Raw genomic sequence first — 21,370 nt, 5'->3', positions numbered from 1 at the left:
GGGTTTCTGCAGGTTATGCTTTACAAAGATAACATGAGCCAGTGGCAACACTGCCTATAATCTCCTCATACGTGAAAGAAGTACTTTACCACCTCCCAGTCCTGGATAGCCAAACAGGCTAGACTCCAGTCGTGCCAGGCAGGGGGGTGCTGGCAGCCAGCAGACATGCATCACTTCATGTCACAAATGCTGTTTTACCTTTGTATCACAGAAGCAGCTTGAATTCACTGCAATCCTGTTCTCATGTATCCATGACTCAGTCCACTGACCATGTCTCATAAAGATTTCACAAGCACTAACTCAAGTGAGCCTCTTCCTTTAGCCTTGGCTTTTGATGCAGATGAACATAGCCCTTACCAGGATCATCTTCTGGTGGAAGCATGCTTACTTTCCACAGCCCAAGGGACCTCTTCCAAATTCACTAAAGCATTCTGTCCTCAAACCAAGTCTCTTTTGTAGTCATTTTCCCTATTTTATTTCATTTTTGATCTCCGTCTTGTTCTACAGAAGTGGGCTTGGGGTAAAGTTTTTATGCAAAAATAAAAACAACAAGAAAATAAGTCATATTAAGTAGTAATCAGGATGATAAATTTTGATATACCAACTTGTCTAGATTTAGTGGTGGAGACAACATACTACCAATGCCTGAGAGAGTGGTAAAGGAATTCAGAGTATACAGGAAGCTGACAAGTGGTTTTCTGACCTCATACATGGCAAATTACAGATGGGTAAAAAAGTATACAGTAAATTTAAAAAAAAATGCAGTTAATTGTTTTCCAACGTAATTGATCATTTTCAAGCTTTTAAAGTTTTCCTAGAAACACTAGCTCTATGACTTTGAATAACCAATAGTGTTCTTACTCAATGATTTATTCTATAAGGTTATTTCTTAAATATGAATAAATTTGTTTTGTGGAATTTCAAACACATTTGAATATTTTAGGTCAGCTGAAAACATTATTAGCTTTATATGTCACCTGAGAGAGAACATGGAATTAAGGAGCAACAACAAACACAATTTGGATGAACACAAATGCACCCCTTAAGAGAACGTGGACATGACATTTCTTTTGCCACACAGAATGGCTGCCATAGCAGAAGGACAGAAATTTTTCCTGATAGCGAGAAGATGCTCAGAGCCTAATTCAAAGCATGCAGAACGCTTAGTGACCAGAGTAGTGTTATGGACCTAGAGCTAAACTGATCCCTGGCTAACACTGTCATATTAGTTTCAAAAATACTGCCAGTATTGCATCATTCCCATAGGAAAACTAAGAGAAAGCTATTCAAAATGAGAATCCTTCCAGGAGGTGGAAAGGCATTTCTTCAATCTCAGGGTTAATTTTGTCTCAGCTGTGACCTGGAGCACCCTTGTTATTTAAGTCCTGAGCCTCCCAAGAGCACAGAAATCATGCTAAGTTATCGCGTATTTTTGCTGTGGAAAATGACTGCGAGATGCTGGCACCAAAACTATTATGTTCTTATTTGTGACATAAAGAACACTTGAAAACAAGTTTCTTTTTTGCAAGCATGAAAAGCTTGCTCGCTGACTCACGTCAGCCCCTTTTCCTCACAGTACTCCTGAGTTACATGGCATTTCAACCACTCAGTATGAGAAATCATGATTTCTTGCTTTTAAAAGGAAGTGAAAAGAACAGCTCCTAGAGTCACTGGCCAAATCCTGCTCTCAGCTACATCCAGAGATCACTAAAGTTACCCCTGGTCTCTTCAGATACATCTGCAAAACTGAGTGCAGAATCTGGCCTGTATTTAGAAGGCATAAGACCACTCGGTATAATGGACCATCCATGCTTTAATTATTATTAATAATTCTTCATTGATTCTTTTACTGAGATTAGCTGTCAGCAGGGACATCACAGCACAAATGGAGAAGAGGAAGAGTAACTGAAATTAAACGATAGTTCACAACAAGGCAAAAAGAGGCCTGTGCTGACATTGTACTTCAGCATCTGTGAAGGTTTGCGGCCAGAGACACAAAATGTATGCAACTTAGTGGAAAAACTAAGGTGACGCTTTTACTTTCTCTGTTTTTGTTGTGGTAATCATCCTCCACTCTCCACAGTCTCTAGGTCTGAGCAAACAACCCGATTTCAGATATTTCTTCACTTCTATTCTGAGAGCTCACTGTATTCTTTGGGATTTTAATATTTAGTTTTAAAAATGTTTCTAGCCTGTTTGATTGCAAAGCTAGCCTCACTTCTGTGAATCAATACGCTGATGTCTCATTGTTTTCCTGGGCTCTGCCAGCAAGCTCCAATCATATCTAGCAAGTTGCTAGACTCTTCCAGTCAGCCTAATGCAAGGTACAATAACGTCAAAGCCTAATTACAGCCATTAATAGCAACCATCACTGAAAGGCGCCAAGTCTCCTGCAGGTACTGCTGAGTCAGCAGGCTCCCGCTGTGCCAAACAGCACCCTGAAATGGACCTTCCCACGTTCCCTGCCACCTCTGCAGTACACAGGGCCTGTAGGAATGAGCCCTGCATTTTGCAGGGGTGTCTACTTTATATTCCAGTACTGTTAAAACAGCAAATTGGGAGAGAAACTATGGTCTGGGATCTAACTTCTACCATGCACTAAAAACACAATTTAAGCAAGAACAAAAAGACAGTGCTGTAAAGCTTGCTCATTGCCAGCTCAGTGAACCAAAGCAAAACCAGTCACAGTAATTATATTATTTAGACCGTAAATCTAGGCAATAGCTCTTCAAGTGGTATAAATTGGTATCAGCCCATTTAAAAAAAAAAGGGGGGGGGGGAAGCCCTATTGATTTACATGAGTGAAAGCTCTTGCACCATTTTTCTGTCAGTTTCCAACCTAAAGCTATCTCTAGATATGAATGGACCCATAAAGAGTACACTTCTGGAATGGCTATAATTTCTCTTCACTATATAGTTTTTTATTTCTAACTTCTGATGACTAAGAACTATCCTGACAACAGGTGGCCACGACTTCAGTTTCTTCGTAACACCAACCTTAATTATTAAGCAGGTCATGCAATTTCAGATAAGGCTATATCAATGTTTCCAGTGAAAATGTTGAGTTTTCTGGAATTTGAAACATCCATAAGTTTTCCTCAACAGTGGAGCTTTATTTACAAGCCCAAAATCTAAGAGCTGGTATTTTGCTTATTTGGGGGAGGGCGGGGAAACGACTTTTAAATGCTCTAACCCAACCAGGCAGTAACTCATGTCAGAAACTTTTTTTTTTGCTCCTCTACAAATTAAGAACAGCTGAGAACTAAAATTTAAAGTATTAAGCTATTGGGATTGAAAAGATGCCAAAGACATCTGAAAGTAAATCTTTTCAGTTGAACTTTCATCAGGCTAAGCTCATGAACCGGAGATAGTTTTCCAATACTTCAAGTAGCACATTAGATATGAAAGTTTCCCGGGTAGCTAATTTACTACATACACAGAACTTTTGCATGTATCAACTGATTATTGTCTCCTAAAAATACATTCTGAAATATTCACTTTAAATATGTACACTACCAGACTGTGTACATGTACCCAGGGCAGAATACATCTTTCTACTTTAGCGTACCCTGCTAATCACATACCATCTGGTAATATATTATGTATTCAAAGATACACATAATATATCAAAACACATACCGTATGCATATTATGGTGTGAGGAAAGTAGGAATATATCAGATGTATTCACACAAGTGTAAATAACTTCTCATCCAAGAGAGCTGAACAGCTTTAAAGTACAATGACATTTTGAAAGATCTGTATTATATCTAGAATTGAGAATTTTTTTAATGAGCCTGTGCACTCTGCGATGCATTAATTAAAGGCTTGATCTGATGCCCATAAAAAGTATTTGGAAAGACCCACTGACTTCAGTTGTCTCTGAATCAGGCCCAGTAGCACAGTAATTGAGAGTGAGTTTACATCCACAGCAGGCCTAAACGAGTTCTCAGAACAGTAAATCATGACATGCAGTTAATTTTGCCTCTTGAAAGATCTCAGTTAAAAAAAAAATGTATTTCATAAAGCTACTCAATACTTATAGAAACAGAAAAAGTGTATTGGTAGGTTTCAGCTGCATGCACGAGCGTGCAGTGGTCCCTGGCAGACAAATGTAGATGTTAAACTATTTCTGTCCGTAGCTTAAAAGAAAAAAAAAAAAAAAAGCTGCAATTTTTAGATCTCTGGTATTTAAACTCTGTTTTACAGTAAATGCATTTAACTGCTGCCCTCTGAGGTTCTCACAGTGGTGTTGGACAGACCCACTCAAACACTTTTCTTCTGCTGCAGTATCTTCTGCTGATCCCATCAGTTCATCATTAATATGCAAAGGACAGTATTTATTCAACTCTAGGATTTTTTTTTCCAATTGCATTTGCATTGCCACTTGTTTCATATCTTATTCAAAGACGGAGGAATGATTCATGCTTACCTAGAAATACAGTATAACAAATTTCCAAGTCACATAAGACTCCCTAGGTGTTAAGCAGAAAAGAAGCTATTTGAAGCTCTCAGTCAGCTCTTGAAAAGGCACAGGAGACATACCCTGCTCCCCCCAGGCTTTGCTTCCATCTCAACCCAGCTTCAATAGCTGCAGAGCGAACATGGGTGCCCACAGCACACCAGGAGCTGGACATGACCAATACCAGAGGCAGCTGCAGGACATGAGGGAAGGAGGATTTTCCACTGAACTCAGATGTGAGGTTTCCTGTTCTTCTGACACTGAGATTACACTGGAGTTCATTAGGACAGATAAAAACAAAACAAAGTCCCCAAAGAAACTATATTTACTTCTGGAAGGGAGAAAGAAAAATTGGTGAGGACAGAGACAAACAACAGTCAATTCCAGGCACGGAAATCATTATAAAACAAAACATGCAACATCCAAGAAAACTTTCTATTTCCTAGGCATTCACTTTGAACTGTCTTGCTAGGAGACAGCATTTTTAAAACAAATCAGCCTTCATTTACACAAGATACTATTAAAGCCAAAATTCTTGCTTCTAAGTCACCTCCTTGGGACAGTGCAGAGGAGCCTGATTTTAGCAGTGTCCAAGCAGTCCACAGATTGCAGTCCCTTTTCAGGTTTCTCATGCTGGGCTTCAAGACCCTTAGATCAGTGTCACTTCACACAATATAGACTTACGCCTTTTACCTTGCAGTGTATGACTTAGAGCAGTTAACCCATTTCATCTTCACACCAGTAATCCACATAAATGCAGTCTGCAAACTCAACATCAGCAAGGGTTAACAAAACCCCACCCATTAGACCAGCACAAGTTTGTCATAAGGGAGATGGGGGAAGAACAGAAAGAGCACAGCTATACTGTGTTTTCTGGAAGACATAGCAGACTGATCCAGTTGCATGCATTTATATCCAGACCATTCCTATTCATGGGTTCAATTTTAGATAAGATTCGGGTTAGAAAGATGCAATTTCACTATCAAATGAGCCTTTAAAAGGACATGACTAGAGTGCATTAGTGCTTTGAGGAAGATTGTCTTGCAGTACTCATTTCTGTCTGTCCCCCTTCCCCATTCCATCTGCATTCTCACCTATTCACCATCTGTAGATTCAATTGTTCAGAGATCAGATTTTGATTCCTACATATGCCAGATTTCAGCATCTCTAACTGCAAGCAAGACACTCCTACACTCTGCAGGTTTCTGGCTTTCTCGGTAATTACTGTTCCATCATTGTCCCTAAGGGCGGGGGGGAATCTGCTGTTGCCCCATTACCAGCTGTCTTCTGATATTACTGTAACTCCTGTCTCCCTCGAGGTACTCTTGCTACTGTTGACCCTGTATTTTCTGATATAATTTGTGATCTTTTTCATATCAAAAAGATCACAGACATCTATTTGTACATACAGCTTCCTCTCATCTCTAACCCAGGTCTCTAACTTGCGTTCAGGCTGCCAGAGCCTGAAGTCTGCTTCTAATCACTGCTGCATATTCTGCATTTCTTCCATAGATCTTTCCTGAAATCGTTTTTGCTGTCTTTAACCTTATTGTCACAGCTTAAGATCCTGAATACAGTAAGCCTTATAAGACTTGGAGCATGGAACATCATCCCGGGACCACAGGGGAACTCAGGTTCTCTCTTAATTCCGTTTCTTCCCCAAGCTCCATTCCTGGATCTCCACCCTTGGAGAAAAACTTTTGCTACCTTTCATCTGAGGTAGCAAATACACTCCATCATCCCATTCCTTTTTCATTTAAAGCTGCTATTTCCTTATTCCCAGTTTTCTGTTATCCCCACACAGCTTATTCTGTGTGGAGATATTCTCCACCATAGGTACAGTGGAGTTTGAAACCTGAAAACGGGCCTGCGTTGATAGTGCTTCGGACAGCAAACGAGCGCCCATCCAGGAATGCCGATCATGCAAGCTATGTGGTGTAGAGGGCTTCATACCAATCTGTGGTTTTTTTTCCCTGTTTCCCACTTGTGGAACAGATCATACACAGGTGCATATTAAGTATGCAAAATGAAATCTACCCTCAGCTAAGGGCCATGCTTAGTCCTAACACTCTTTCAGCAATTTGATCCCTATACCGACAGTCAACACAGGCATTAAGTCCCACATAAACCTTCTGGCTGAATGAACTCCAGTTGTGTGTAGGCCTAAAGGTGATTTTTTATCATTAACAAAGTCAGAACATTGCATTACATATTTCAAGAGATCCTCCTCCTTTGCATGATATACTGATGAGTAAACTGAAATGATCCTGGCTTGTACTAACCACCCGATATCTCTATGGTCTTCTCTTCTCATGTGCCTCATCTGAGTACTAGCTATCTACTTTCACAATAGCAAACACTCTAAATTTTTCAAACTGTACCTGCTGAGATACAGAGGTGAAGAAAAAGGGAAGGGAATAAAATAAGATTGTCTTTCACTAAGCATCTTGTACCAGGCTCTTCATTTAACTGTCATCTCCTCATATTGCAGGCTATTTTATACATATATACACACACACCTTTTTATTTATATATATATATATATATATATATATATATATATATATATATATATACACATACATACACACACAAACATATATATAAAAGAAAGGATATTTAGCAGATAGGATCCAGCAGAAAATCTCTTGACTGGTTGAAAGACATTTTGCATTTGCTTACCATCAGTAGAAGCAACACTAAAATAAACAGTCTCAATTAACCTCACATTTAGGTCAACAGATACAATAGTGCATTAAATGTGTTATGAAATGTGTTATTTACTATTACAAGGGGTTGAGGGTATGGGTAGAGAAGGGAGGAAGGGAAAGCTGCTGTTTCTCTTAAAGGTAATTTACCCTATTTTTCTTGAAGCTATTTATTCTTTGTGATTATTTAGATTTTCTGCCTCCAAAAATGAACCATTTCTATCAATCATATGCTATTCAGAAGCATGTGATTTAGTCAACTACATTGTACAGAATTGTTCCTGCATCTTGCTTGGCAAAGTCAAACATCTTGAGTAGAAGACTAATAAACAATGATTTTTAAGACCATGGTTTCAAATGGATTTGAAGGAAAGAGAGTCAGGTATCAACTGACCTCCAGCTAGAAGTGATATCTCTTCCCTTATCCCTTTGGAAAAAAAAAAGTCAGCTGGATTGTACTAAGCTGATGGACTAATATTCATGAAACTTTCAGGTTTCTGAGCATTTAATGAGCAGGTTTGCTCTAATATTCACACATAACACAGCACTCCCAAAACTTACCAAGCAATACAGTGCTTTTATTCATGAATATATTCTAAAATACATTATTTAAAACTCACCTAGTTCCTACCGAGATGACAAACAGCATGCAGTGGTGCAAAATGGAATAGAGATAGCAGCCCAATTCAGAGACAGACCATTATTCAAAACAGCTCAAATAAGAGACTCATTTCAAGACAAAAGGCAAACGCACTCGTAGGCGTGAAATGACACAAGTGTTACTAAAAACAAAAGAGAAGCTGGTGAAGGCCTTGGATTTAGAAGATTCTGCAAATACTTCCATTTTACAGATGAGGAAGAGAAGTGACTTGCAAGCAAAACAGGGAGCTAACAACTCCTGTGCCTGTCTGGCCAACACTGCCTGTCATGAGGAAAATGACTCTATGTTTATGTGAAATGGGTTGCATGGTGAAACTCTGACCTTGACCACAGCTTCTAGATGCTGCTAAGATAATATGACTAATCTCTGAAAAGAATAGCAGCTATCTCATAATTTCTGCAGTGTAAAGCAAGTGTAGCACCCTATTCTGAGCTATGCAGCCTTATTTCCTACGAAAGCCTTGCATAACACTACTTCAAAAGCTAGAGGTATTTCCCAACTACAAGCCCCACTTTCTAAGACCTAATTAAACTGCCCCAGAACTGCAGCACACGTAATGCCAGAAAACAGGAAAACAGCTGCAGCGGTGGAGAAGAGGATGATGCCGAATGCTGATGTAGTAAGATTCATACATACGTTTACACAGTTTTTCAGCTGCAGTACACATTCATTGCATATAAATTCTTCAGTCAGTGCAAGCAGTATGCATTTAGTCTCATTCTTTGAGAACTCAGGCCCTTATCTGTATGCAGACTGCTTTTGTTCTGAGCCTTTCTTCATGTTCTCCCTCTCTTCTTAATTAAGAGAAAACAGTTATGAATATTAAAGAAGAAATTAACAACAGTGTAAATAATTTCTGAGTGTTTGTAGATTCCATATTTAGTTTTTAATTAACCCCCACTGGTTTCAAAAAGCTGTTTAAGAGAAAGATATCCTTTTAAAATTCCCCTTGTGTTCAGAAGAGGGAAAAGTAAAAGGTAAAATTGTGAAATGGCAGTTTGGCGTTGCAGACTCCAGCATCATATGATGGCATTATTCTGACAATATTTCTCCTCCACTTAGCTCAGTTTAGGACTTAGTTTCAAGAAAACAATTCACACGTTGCCTCCTTCGTTTAATAAGCAAAATGCAAGCGATCTTGCCAAACACACTGTGCGTCTATAACAATAGTACAAGCCACTTCTACTGAGTTAAAAGCATCCAACCACTTATCTTCCGTTGGATAAAACTAAGATCGGAACCAGTCGACTTCAGAGACCAGCTGAATCCCATATTTTAACCACTGACCATGGCTAATACCAGATGCTTTAGAGAAAGATGCTAGAAACCCTGAAGCAGCTGTTACAGAACCCTTTTTTTTTTTTTTAATGGGTAGGGCTTTTCCTCACCCCTGGTTCATATCCTAGTGCCTTGGGAATTTTGCTTTGGCCTGTATAGTCCTCACAATGGCAAATCTGTATAGCCTTGCTAGTCATTTAGACATCTAGTCTTTACAGTTAACCTGACTAATCTATGCTTCTTCAGCTCCCATCAGCAAATCGAGGCCACAGAATAAGCTCTTTTGGCTTTAAAGGAAGTGCTTTCCTTATCAGTTTTTAAAGGACGTGTTTTCCCAGGGTTTTGGCATTCATCTAAGCTGGAAGTGCTTGCCTTGAAGTGGATCAGTACCATACGAACAGGAAAGCATATCGTATCAATAAGAGCAATTTATATCCATTTTACACCTACTGAAAAGAAACAAAGGAGACATCCCCCACCATTGATCTGTGCGCACAAGCAGCCCTGGTGAGTCAGTGGGAGTTCTGCTTATGAGACAACTCGAAGGCAGGCGCTCCAAGAAATCTAATTTAAGATGCCTCAGGAAAGCTTTGAATTGCACTTCCCAGTGCACCAAGTGGGATAGATCATCCTCTCCCTTGTGCATAACACCCATTAGCGTTAACTTGAGTTATCCATGTTTGCTGGGAAGAGAACATGGCCTGGTGCTGCTAAAGAAATTCCTTGGATTCTCGTTAACGCTGCTTACTGCCTCCCCTTCTTCACACAGCTGTCACGCACGTGTACTGCGCTCAGCCCAAAAGCTGCACAACCGGCGGAAATTTCTAAAATACAGCAACCAAAAAGTTTCCTTCAGACCAGACTGACACATACTGATGGGTCTTATTGCCTCTGCAACAGCTGAGTGACAGCATACTTACATAAAGAAGACTAGTAGAAATACACACATTACATTTTAAAATACTGTTTTTAGGTGCGAATCTTGAGGTCTTGATTGGGAAAATTCCTTCAGAGAAAAACACCGCTGAGTCTATACATGCTCTCCCTCAGCAAGGGCTGCACTGTTTGACCCACAGTTAACACTTGTTTTCTGAACAGGAGGGGAAGACATTTATTCTACCACTTCTCTTGCTTTTAATCCATTTTTAAGATTCCGTTTTATCCTAACAGGAGAGTTATGCAGCAATATTGAAACAGCATGCACTTCAATAAGAAAGTGGATCTCAACACGGGAGCACATCTTCCCTTGTACTGCAAAGCATAACCAGACTTGCTATATCCCACTGGGTGCAAGCCTTTGCTGTTTTCACTGGGATACCACTGATTTACACCAGCCACACACCTGCTCCAGGGAAGGAGCATAAGCCCTTCAGTGCCCAGTCCAGCAGCTCCAGCAGAGAAGGAGATCAGGAAGGAAATCAGTTGGAAGCATTGATTTGGCCTCTCGTACCTGACTCCAGCAACAGCCAGTCCCACCACCCACCCTGCTCCCGCTCAAGTAAGGCGGGCTGCGAGACTGGCAGCAGGTGCTCAGAATAACACACCTGGCAATGGCCAATAGCAGGTACAAGCAGAGCGCACTTGCTAAGTCACCTGCCTGTAGCAGCTGGTTTTCATGTTAGCTAGGCCATTAGCAATCTTCAATTCCTACACATTAGAAGTTAATCCTGCCTCAGGCAGCATTAACTTACACATTAGCTCTTTAATGTAACATCCGCAGTGCTGGAAAAGAATCATCTGGTACAAATATTTTCCCACATGACTCCACTCACTTTCCCAATTACTACATTCCCCATTCTCTGCTTTGCAGGCTTCTTGTATACATAGTTTTACCTTGCGAGGCTGGAATTATCATGGCAATATCCACAAAGGTGTTTTTGTGCTATTCATGATAATTTTGAGCCTGTTTTTGTCATGTCTCCAACAAGACTCATTCAGTGGTGCATGGAGAGAAAATGATGTGGCATACAGCCAGTGCTGTTGCTGACCAAGCAGCAAAAATTTTGAATATTGTTATGAAGAGCCCTATGTTCAGCTTGCTATTAGCAGTGGGGTCACCACAGAGGTGCTATGTATTTGCAAAAACATGCATAGATCAAAGCTTTCTGAATTTCAGGACATGTGATGATTTATTAAAAAATGAATACTAAATGCCTAATGTATAAACTATTTATAACCCAGCAAGGCAGCAGAAGCTACACTGTTTTACTCAGATTCTCTATGCAAAAACTGCAAAACAAACATTTCAAGAAGTTGGACTGATTCCAAACTTGTGTAAATCAAGCTAACTTCACTGGATCTAGTTTTATATGGCCAAATTCCTTTGTGTTTATGAGTAATAAATATCTTTTTTCAGATAATCAGGATGGGATTATCTATTTTACCATCCTAAAAAAAAAAAAAATCCATTTCATAAGGATGCTGTTTTAAAACAGTTAAAACAGTCTTTTCAGTTGCTAAATTGCACATTTGGATAACACTTATAGAAATACCACAGGAAAAAAAAAAGCATTTACAGAAATTAATGCAAGAAAGTCACTAGAACAAGAAAACCAAAATTGTTGTAAACAGGCTTCTAAAACTGTTTCACAGGAAAGTAACTAATGAAATCCTTAGAGAGACTAGGCAATCTTTAGTTCAACAATTCAACTTTAGGGTTTCCCCCCCTTCTTTCTTTCCCTCTTTTCAGATGTTCCCCAAGGTGTCTGTACTCAGAAAATATCTTTATGGTATGACAAGTACAAACACAACATAAAGGAAATGTTGTTTATGTCATTTTGAGAGGGTGAGGTTGTCACCTTATTGTTTCAGTGACATCTCCTGCAGATCAACTGCTGTAAAATCAAGCAAGTGTTAAGGCGAAACAAAGATATCTAAGTCAAGGTGATAAAATTCCTTCTGGTTAAATCACCTTCCTTTTCAGTAAAGGTCTCCTGACATAGCCCTCCAGTCATTGTTGGACACCCGTAAAATACTTTTTCCATGCAACACTATCACCTTACCCCCACCTAAGCATGGTACACCCATCTAAGGCTCATTCCTTTAAAGAACTACTCCTGTCTTTGTATTTTCTTCTTAGGTCACTCCATCTGCTGCACCTGTTACTTCAGAGCAAACAAAAATAGAACTGCAGATACCAGAAGAGAACATGGCACTAGATCATCACACCGAAGCAAGGTACTTCTCACTATTATGTTTTTGTTTGCTATGCTCAGCATGGGCTTGAGTTACTGCATCAGCAAGACTGCCACCACTTCCTTGGGGAGATCACCTCACATTCTGATTGACCTAAAGGACATAATTTTGCCTGTGTCTCTGCAGTTAAAAAGCCCCACACACTCATTTTGTACAGATAGGTTGATATTTCAAAAGAGACCAACAGAATTAAGTGCCTAGCATAACTCTTAACTGTGATCTATGCACTGTTGAGAGGTAACAGAATACTATAGTAAGACAAGTACAGTCCATCCATCGTACAAAGTGCTCATACCCTCCATTATCACTGTGAAAATGTACTGTGCTTTTAAAGAGCAGTGTCATGTGTGTCGATGCCTTGCAATTTGATGGGATTTCCATTCATTAGCAGTAATAAAAGAACCACTTCTTATTCATAAAATTATTCTAAGTGACAGAAATACCCCCTTTCCTAAGACAAGCATATGCACGGCTGCATTTTTTTCTTGGGCAGTTGGGATCACCCTCCTCAGCACATTAATATTGTATTAAAGGATGTATATCACTTTTTCATTCTTAATTGGTACTTAAAAGTTTCCCTCTAGTGAAAATACTGATTGATTTGATGTTTAAATGAACTTGTTCATTGCAGCTGCAAATACCCTGAATACCAAGTAGTTTAAAATAACTTGTCATAATAAAAAGATTGATTGACCTTACCTAAAAAAAAAAGTGTTATTAAAATTAAAATTCTAACTTCATAGCTATTTTGTAGTATTTCTGAATAAATAATATTGCGAAGGAAGCTTTAAATAAGTCTGCCCTAGTTGTGCTCCATTTTTCAGTACTGCCAGCTTTGAGAGGTCAAAAATCATGAAACTAGTAGAAAATGAACAAAGTATTAACGATAATAGAATTCATAGTTATTATGTTTGCTTTTTCCTTTCTGAGTCTCTTTGGATTTCAGATTTTCAAAGTTTTCTCTGCAACCACAAGAGCTAGGGTTTTTTTAATCTACATGAAGGAAAAGTTCAGGCAATTCTGAGCTAATCATGTAATCTAAGTTAAGCTTATGAGAAAAGAAGGTTTTGTTAAGAGAGTTATGAGAGGTGGTTGCATTTTTTTCTTTTTCTTTTTTTTTTTTTAATTGCTCAGCTGATAGTGTTTGTTCATCAGCCATTACAAATGCACATGCCAGGTACTCCCAGACACTATGGCAGCAAGACTTGCATGCACATGAAAGGCTCTTAAAAAAAAAAGAAAAAAAAAGAAGTTGCACAGAGCAACCCTCTTTACCTCTTCAGTGGGTTTTCTTTCCCTGTCAGTATGCTTCAGTAGTCAGGGGAACAAAAAAGGGCTAATACACCTCTATCAGAGGCTGCCTGACTCTGATATCACTACCTGAAGTAATACACATAAAGCACTAAACTGCTACAGCGGCAGCAACACAGGAAAGCTGCAGAGAAATGGAGAGATCCCATCACCAGAGTAAGGTTTGGATGAAGCACGCTCAGAAAGGGAGCAGCCTGCACACACACAAAGGTGAGGGGTAGAAGGTGTACTCAGTAGTTACCAGGTGAGCAGACCCCCAGCGGTGGGGCACCAAGCTCTCCGGCAGGGCAGGGCAGGACGAGGGCACCAGGGCCAGCCCAGCCTCCAGCCTTGCTGGCGTAGCACAGAGGTGGCCACCCAGCTCCCATGTGGGCTGGGCCAGGAGCCTGGGCCAACCAGGGCAGCATGCTGCATCCTCCTGCCCACCCTCCCACAGGCTCTGGGGCAAACTGGGTTCAGCTGGCCCACAGCCCACAGGTGCCTTCACCAGCATTTAAATGGGCAGACAGTGGGGAATGGAAGGGGTCATGGGGTAATGTACAGTCATGTAAATACTATGCATTCACATAAAGCACAAAGCTAACAATTTAATGTAGTTCTCTGAAGACCAAAGTGAAAAGTTAAAAAGTAACTTACTGCTAACGTATGGCTCTTATTTTTTGTTCACTGTCATCTAATCCAATTGAACTATTATATAGAGATTTAATAACTCATTTGCCCAATAAGGGAATATATGGTCTTTATTTAACAGCCATCAAGGTTTTTCAATTTTGTGACCTCATTCAAAGTCTGTTAAAACAGAGTCAAATGTGTATGACAGTCTATGTTTTCTACTCACTAATGATTTTGTTTCCTCAATGTAAAATGCTTTTAAAAAGTCTTTGATTTTCAGGTAGCGTTGAGCTTGAAAACTCAGCTTTCTACATGAGCGCTCAAAACTTAACATGTTCTAAGTGTATGTTATATGTCACTAATTTGGTTTTATTTTTATTTTGCAGAAATGACTTTGTATTTAATGTCTCATTGTTTTGCTTTGTTTTTTTCATTTCCTGTTCTGCTCAGCAGCATTGTTGATTGTTTCATCAGGAGTGGTCACAACTCAGGAGAAGAGGGTTTAGGAAAGTCAATTAACACTGCTGTAGAGCAGAGCCCAGGAGAGAAATGGACATATGGCAGGAGATGATGTGCAATTCGATATTTTTTAATTTCTTAGTAAATAGGGTGAGCTAGAGGACATTCTTGGTCACATTAAGATGAAAGACCAACTATAGAGCTTTACTAATCTGGCCTCACTTAAAATTCATAGATGTTTTACATGTCAAGTAAGCTAACCTCTTGAAAGTACACAGGAATGAGATTTAAAAATCAGGATTTTTCTGCGATATCAAATATTTGCTTTCATTATACATTCATTAGACTGGGAGAAGTGCTGGAGGGCAGAATTTGGGCTGTTTAATGTTTACTAAAAAAATCTTCTGTTAGACATGTAAAAGTCCTAATAGGTCATCAAATTCGTATCTGTTGTACTGCTATGGTCTAACCCAGGTTTATTTCCTCATATGCATCTAATCAATTTTTATAGGTGCTACCAAGTAGCCAATTAAGAGTTCTATTAATAGTAATGAATGCCCAGCTCCAGTAGGCAGGAAATATCTGCCAGGATTTTCATGTTGATTTTGTCTCACAGTGAAAAGGAGAAGCAGTGCAGTCAGAGGGAAGCATGTTCACTGAGGCAGGCTGCAGGGCACCAGCATGTGCCTGTATCCTGCTTTGCAAACCAGTGTCCAGCCTCTCTGGCCAGTGCCACAGAGGTCTCCTGCAGCTCCATCCTGCCATGAGGCATGGAAACACAGCACAGAGACCTTCACTGGCTCCTCCTTTCACTCCTAGGCAGTGAAAACAGAATAAACTGAAGGAGCAGCCAACTTTGAACTTAGTTTTGTTTTGAAATAAATATTTGAAATGTCACTGGCAAAGCTAAAATCCAGGAAGGGAACTCCTTTAGACAAGGCAGGACATGTACAGGTTCTGCTCAGAGCTGGCTGCAGACTGCTCCCCCTTTTAACAAGCGGCAATAAGATAATTTCCAGCTTCCTTAATGAGAGCACCCAGTGAGGGGAAGTAGAGCGAAGGCGAAACAAGGTCTATGCAGTGTGGGAAGGTTTAGAATACTCTCTGTGCCTGAAGCTATAAACAACACTGTTGGCAGCATGGACTATTTCTTTTCCATTTTTCCCCCAACATGTATTGCATTACTTATTCCATGCAGTGCCTTTTTAAGTCTGTGTAGGCAGCACTGTGCTTTTTCTTCCAACAAAGCTTCAACCAGCCAGCCAATTTCACCATTTACATATGCACTTTTTTCCTCAGGATTCTAACAAAAAACCAACCACTTTTTGACCTTTCTGGCCCTCTTGTGTTCCCCTTCTCCTTATGAAATTGCCCCCCTCATGAATTAGCAAGGAAAGCCACCCATTGATCAACAAGCTACAACAACCATGGCAAGATAGGACACGACAGTGGTTCTGACAGCTGGAGTGAAAAATGAATCTATCTGTCTCTAGCTGGCCAATTCAAAACCAGGTTAACAGTACCTGAAATTCATCACTATCTAATGTCTTTGTGAAATGAGACTCATGTCAGTTTAATTTAATAGGCCAGGCTGAAAAATGTGACAGTTCAATAATTGATTCATGAGTGGATCAGACATCGCTGCCTCAGGGGTGGCAACATCCACCAAAGGGCGGGGACGATGGCTGGGGCAGGACAGCTTTCGCGTGACCCGTGAGTTGCCCCCACCCGCATCTGCACCGGTGCAGCCCGCTGGCGAAGGGGGCAGGCAGACCCAGGAAGGACGCTCCTTGCAGATCAAAGTGCTCCCTACATTACCTGTTAGGAGCATAAGCAGGGAAGCTCGTGCTGTAGATCTCTGTACTGTATACTCTGCTGGGAATAAACTCAAGACTACAAGGTACAGAGCTGTCAACCAGGTGCTTTCTGCGAGTACTAAATTCACTAAATAAATAAAGGGAGAAAGGGGAGATGAGAGCCCTTTTGTCTCTTTCAAAGATGTTCTTTCTGACTTTCTTCATGCCAGATATGTGCAATCTTCCTTCCCTATCAGATGATACCTGTAATAGCAATTACCCCTGCTGCTGTTTCCGCCTCCTGCTCTTTCACCTCCGTCTCCTTTTCTTTGATAGTATGTACTGATGCACCATCTTTTTCAAAGTGTTTCCTTGTTAATGCTAAGACCCTTGCAATAACTCCGTAATGCATTCTTCAACAGATAGTCATACTTAGATTATGTATGTCCATGTATCTTTATAGATAATTAGCAAAACAAGTCTTACGGAAAGGCAAGGGCATAATTATTTTAATCACTGTCTTGTATTAACAGACCCTGAACCATAATGCTTGCAGAGTACTTGTCTGCTTTTCATGCAGATTATAAACATACAGGCATGATAAGCCATGCTGCACTATTACAGTTATCAACATAAAAGATAAAATCACTTTTAACACCTATTAAACCTCACTGCTCTCATTAAATTCGAACATTACCAGAAAACAGTAGTTATTCAAACAAACTTTGCATAATCTATGGTGCTCCTCAAAGTGTTTATTTGGGACAGAAATGCAAAGTAATTCTGACAGTGAAAACTCCACATTGGACATAGAAAACTCAACCATGTTGCCTGTTGTGGACGTCCTAACAATACAGGCGTTACCACAACGCACTTCCACCTTTGGAAAGCAGGTATTTTAGATGGAAAAGCAGCAGAAGTTTAAGGACTATTGCGGCGTTAGTGGTTTTTACAAAGTTCCTTCCAAAGCCTCACTTAGACCAAACGGGGCAAGCACACAAAGTGGCTGCTATCTGGGAATCACTTCCACCAAGCTGCGTAGAGCTCAGGGTTTCGGCTACACAGTTGCTCTTCTATGTGTAGAAATTTTCCAGCAAAATCCCTGCTTGCAATTTTGCTAAGGTATCATTCTGCTGTATTTAAATGAGGATAATAGCACTACAAACAAGAGGTCAAAAAGCAGCATTTTGGATCAATCAGTGGTGCTTTCTTCCTTCTAGTTACTCTCATGGAAAGTGCAGCCTTGCTCCCAACAAAGACCCTCCTGTGGCCCTGGCCTCCAGCTGGGTTGTGCCAGCGCACGTTACCAAAGCACTGCTGGCACGTGCTCGGCCTCTGGTACCAGCCTGGTTCAGGGGGCATCTGGCATCACCATGCTTGGAAGTCAGCAACCCCACCTTGACCTATTATTGCTGTTGCCATCAGAAGAACTAAAATGGCATTTTTTTCAATTAATCTTCAGAGGACATAAACTTTTCTTCCACTATGAAACTAAGCCCAATGTAAGTAGATGAGAAACAGCAGAAGCAAAAGAAATTCATGAGCCTATTCTGCTTTTTATGAAAGTAATCAAACTTGGACACTCCTGAAGCACACTGCGCCAATGTAGTCAAGATAATGTAAGTATGAAAATGATCCATAAACATTACAAATAAACCTATTCTCTTTTTAAATATGCTTGGGCATTATCTCAGTTGCTTTCTTCCTGGAGACAAAAGTGGGGTTAGACTGAAATTTGGATTAAGGTTTAATATCCAGACAATGTATAAACAGTAGTCATTCATTAATGCCGACGAATGTAATGAAATAGAGTATACCACCATAAGAATTACTAAACAGAAACTTCTAAATATACAGACACATGCTGGAAATAACACAGGAACAAAACAGTATGTATAGCTGAAAAAAACGAACTAGTCTGCTTCACAAGGCAGGATTTATAGTGATGCTCTTGTAATCCCCATTGAACAATGTATTGCAGACAATTAGGACATACTTTCATGCCCATAATGGAGAGCTGCTATATCTAGACCCAGTTTTACTGCCATAATTGAGACATAGTATTTTAAAGCTGCTGCTGACCATCACAGCTATTACTGAGCGTTTACTGTCTTCGGCGCTTATATTGCATCAGCTCCTTAGGCTCAGGCTAGCTCAGGTTGCAACAGGCATTCTGTAAACTCTTAGAAAATGACCATTCCTGCCCCCAAGAGCTCACCGTGTTAAGGCTGGCGAGGCAATACCATTAGTTCTTATGGCTTTTAGGCTCCAGTGAGCTGCTGCTTTTTTTGAACTCACTGGCCTATGGCTTGATCCTCCTAAATTTTTTGTTGTTGTTGTTTTGCTTGTGAATGAAGACTTGTAGAGCAGTCCTCTCCAAGAAAACATTGAGTTCTTCCTGCCAACCACTCTGCTGAAAGGAAAAGAGTCTGCTGCCTGAAAAGTGCAAAAGCAAACTCAGCAGCTCTCTGCCTGAAACGAGCCCTTAAATTCGTATCATGGGGTGTGCCAAAACTCAGGCTGGCTGACACTGCCTTCTCGTTAAAACCTGACAGACAGATCCTCACCCAGTGTAAACTGGCAGCATTTCACTGCAGTCCTTGCTGTAAACTGGCAGCACAGCAAGGTCAGAATCTGCCCCAAGTCATCTTGTCTCTGAGATTAAAATATAAACTGAATACAGTTCAGGTAAATGCATTTTTGTACTTGTAGTGCTGAATAAAAATGTACATGCTTGATGTTACCCTGTCAGAAGCAGTAGGATATTAGTTTGCTGTTTATTCTGCGAGCAAAATAACGATCCACAATTGTTTGTGGTTTGCTGAAGAAGATCCCTGTTTCAGTAGTGCCAGGGAGAAAGTGCAGATTAAGAGCATTTTCAAGGTACTCGTATCTCTCCTTTGGGAGCATGCACATACCACTCAGAGTGGCTCAGGACACAGAAAATTAAACGCTCACATAGACGGTTAGATTTTGACTTACCTGTGAGGCCCGTTCTTTCTCCTACCAACCAGGTTCTCCGTTCACATGTGCCGTGTTTTCTGGTACATGCCTAGAGGTCTACTCGGGCAACAAGGACTTTATTTGGAGCACATGGTGTCATGTGTCACCACTTTCTCTCAAATTAATTTATACACTAAAATTAATTTCAATAATACTTCTGCTAACACTTGTCTCTTCAGACGAGAATTAAAAAAAAATCCAAATAAAAAGCACTGCAGAAACACTCAAAATTTTTGGAATTTTAAAAGCCAAACGGACAAAATATGCCAAGTATAATCATGCAGCCATTCTGGAAAGGAGACATTTTCTGGTGTCTTTGGCCCCATGTCAATGGCCCCATCTTGTGTCCCAGTTATTTTTAATGCATGCTTTACACAGTAAATAAGGATGGAGGTGGGGAAGAGAAGGGGGAAAAAACACCAGTCAGTCTCCTCTTAGGAAAATAAGACTTAATTAAAAAGTCTGCCATTGCTCTGCACTTAATTAAGGCTAACACAGCTGTTAATAAGTTTCTGATTGATAGTAAACCTGATGTCAGCACAGAAAACTACTTACTTGGTTCAAAGATGCTGATAGTTTCATACAGAAAAAAGGTTCTGTTTTGTAATTGTGCATAATGTTAATATTTGAAACATCCTTAAGGGTGATTGTACCTATTAAAATTTCATATGTGAAATGAGAAATAAATGAATTAGTGTTGCATTTTTAAAGGATCAGATTACTGTTGATTAAAGCTTTGTCTACACTTGAAATTTCCCTGTAGAACAGCTCTACTGGTGGTTGTAATAATAGGAGGACAAGCAAAGATGGGCTGCCAGCAACCACCATCATTTAAATTACAATGTCATATAGACCTGAGCTGTAATGGGTTATACAAGACTGTGGTTATAACATGGATGTTACTGTGGTTATAACATGGATGTTACAGTTAATATTACCAACCTAGCTACTGCTATGGAGTGCGTGATAGAAAAAATGAAAGAAAAAGTCAATATAGATGCAGTCAGAAAGCTAGTGTTTGTCAGGAAAGCTGAGTTACAGATCAGAATATTTATGCATAGCAGGGTAATCTGAATGCTACCACAGATTCTCATTCTGCCTTAGAAGTTAAATATCAAGCAACAACAAGTGAAGAGGGAGATTAAGTAGAAAGACAGAGCAAGAGAGAGAAAGATGAGTAACATAATGTGGAAGTCAAGAAGGGAGCATTTGAGGATGGTAAACTTCATAGAACTAGGAGGGAAGAGAAATGGGGTCCTAGAGGACAAGGAGAAATACGAAATTCCCATGCAATCTACTTTTAATTTTTAAATAGGGCTCCTCCATGTAGCAAATACAGTGAACAGACTAAAGTAAGCTCTGAGGGTTGAAAGGGAAACACAGAGAAAAGCCACATCAAAAGGAGAAACAAGAAAGAGATTTGCAGAAGAAGAACAAAAATCTTTTGACAAATGAAAAAAAATCAACAGAGAAAATGTAGGCATTGAAAAGGAGTGAGAAAAGGCATAAAGAAAAGGATAAGGAAGAAAAAGGAAAAATGCATGGAGCTTATTGTGAGAGCTCTGTTTTGTTTAACAAGAGGTTTAATGCTAGCAGTCACTGATACAATGGAAGTTTCTTCTGCAACCTTTGGGAAGAACCGTTGCCTGGCTGGGAATTGCAGCAGCAGGGAGGCCCCAGGCCCCCGCGGCAGTGCTGCTGCAGTGCTTTACAGCCCGCTCCTTGCTGCGGCCTTCCCCGAAGCCACCCGGCGCCGGCAGGAACCCTTCTGGCAGCCTGCGGCCCTCTCCCACACCAGCCCGCACGTGCACAGGACACACTAGGATGGACGGAGATGGGACTGGGGCACACATCTGGTCTGTGGCAGAAAAGAAAGCAAGCTGTGG

The sequence above is a fragment of the Dromaius novaehollandiae genome, chromosome 5, assembly GCF_036370855.1.
Source record: "Dromaius novaehollandiae isolate bDroNov1 chromosome 5, bDroNov1.hap1, whole genome shotgun sequence".
Lineage (NCBI taxonomy): Eukaryota > Metazoa > Chordata > Aves > Casuariiformes > Dromaiidae > Dromaius > Dromaius novaehollandiae.
Note: the sequence above shows the minus strand (reverse complement) of the source record.